The sequence below is a fragment of the Dendrobates tinctorius genome, unplaced genomic scaffold (genome assembly GCF_039654945.1).
Source record: "Dendrobates tinctorius isolate UK_male_01 unplaced genomic scaffold, ASM3965494v1 ptg000201l, whole genome shotgun sequence".
Taxonomy (NCBI): domain Eukaryota; kingdom Metazoa; phylum Chordata; class Amphibia; order Anura; family Dendrobatidae; genus Dendrobates; species Dendrobates tinctorius.
The window spans coordinates 13,619,861-13,621,982 of NW_027361868.1; positions in this window are offsets into that span (position 1 = coordinate 13,619,861).

Below are 2,122 nucleotides of genomic sequence, written 5' to 3' on the forward strand. Positions count from 1 at the left end.
GGGGTGTTTTTCAGCTGCAGGGACAGCACAACTTGTTGCAATTGAAGTAAACATGAATGCGGCCAAGTACAGAGATATCCTGGATGAAAACCTCTTCCAGAGTGCTCTAGACCTCAGACTTGGCCGAAGGTTCACCTATCACCTTCCAAGAAGACAATGGCCCTGAGCTCACAGCTAAAATAACAAAGGAGTGGCTTCAGAACAACACTGTAACCATTCTTGTCTGGCCCAGCCAGAGCCCTGACCTAAACCCAATTGAGCATCTCTAGAGAGACCTGAAAATGGCTGTCCACCAACGTTCACCATCCAACCTAACGGAACTGAAGAGGATCTGCAAGTAAGAATGGCAGAGGATCCCCAAATCCAGGGGTGAAAAACTTGTTGCATCATTCCCAAGAAGACTCATGGCTGTACTAGCTCAAAAGGTGCTTCTCCTCAATACTGAGCAAAGGGTCTGAATACTTATGACCATGTGATATTTCTGTTTTTCTTTTTTGATAAATTTAGAAAAAAATTCTACATTTCTGTTTTTTTTCAGTCAAGATGGGGTGCAGAGTGTACATTAATGAGAAAAAAAATGAACTTTTTTGAATTTACCAAATGGCTGCAATGAAACAGAGTGAAAAATTTAAAGGGGTCTGAATACTTTCCGTACCCACTGTACCAACAGTAGCAAATTTGGTGGGACAATCCTGCAAAGCAGTTCACAAAATAGCTGAGATGTAGGTCAATTTGACCCCAAGATGTTTATTTTGTGGGCGTTTCCAGGGGTCCATCTACAATTTTAGGGATTTAAATGTTGGCAAATATAGAATTCTTGTAAAATATTGACACATTATAAAACTAGAACCGATAAAGAAAAAGGATTTTCCGGCACTTCTGGCTAAAGAATTATTCTTTTTATTAGAAATTCATTTAAAAACAGGAGGATCCATCATGAGGTTAAAACCTTACATGTTTCTGGAGTACACTACGCCCTTAGTAATAGAAAGCAAAATTGGCATGGTGAGCTTCTTTATTTCTTTTCTACATCTCTGGCCTTAATTGCCACTGCTAATTACCCAATGTTAGGCTTCTTACTGCTACTTCTGTTTTATATGTCTTTATTATGCAACCATCTACCCAATATTGCACTGTATGGTGAACTCACCAAAGGCCACGGTGACCGAGGGGCATCAAAGAAGAGATATAAGGACATCAAATCTCTTCATGTGTGCCATATTGACCACTGCTCTAGCTGCTAACCGCTAGGGTTGGAGAGTCCACAAGGCTGCCTCCTCCTTCGAAAGCACACGCAGGACTATCCTGAATGACATAAGACAAAGGAGCAAGAATTACTGCAGTATCATACCCAAATCAGATCTTTCCCTGACGTCAATGTGTCCAGAACTGCTTATGCTGCATTGGCCTCATCAGCCACCAAGAAACCTGCAATCGACATGGACAATCCACCCTTGACAAACTTTTGTTCACTAATCTAAGTCATGATTATGCTATGTATGGCACTACAACTTGGACACCAGCAAAGCGTTTCCTCTTTCTATAGGCCCCATACACATTAAATAGATACAGGACAGATTACGTTGTGGCAAAGAAGCTTCCTTCTGTCTCGACATCGAAAACACAGGTGTCACGGCCACGTGTCTGGACGCAGATGATACCGCAAGGCGTACCCATAACACACGTGACCCTGGATACAGCGCCTCCAGTGGCGAATTTAAATAATAAGGGGAACCTGGGAAACATTAGCAATGGTGGGCCCTGTGATTGGGAATGGGGACGTGGAGACCTCCTAAGCTCCCCTGAGCCAGTATCCCTGCACTCTTTACGTCCCCTATACAGGCTCCGCACCTGTCGCCGCACGCGAACCTTAAACCCTTGCTCGCCCTGACCCTAAACCCTCACTAGGGAATTGGTCGGTGCGGAGACTAATCCCACCACTGCACTAACAACACACATGAGGAAAGAAGACAATACAGGGGAAACACCACTTAGCTTTAGGCTCTGTGCTTATGCTCCTGCAACAGAGCCCCACCACCTGCGTGCGTCTTCTCCTCCACCCGGATCCATCACCATCCTGGATCCTACACCATAGTGCAGCCTTGGAGCAGAGTCCATCTCC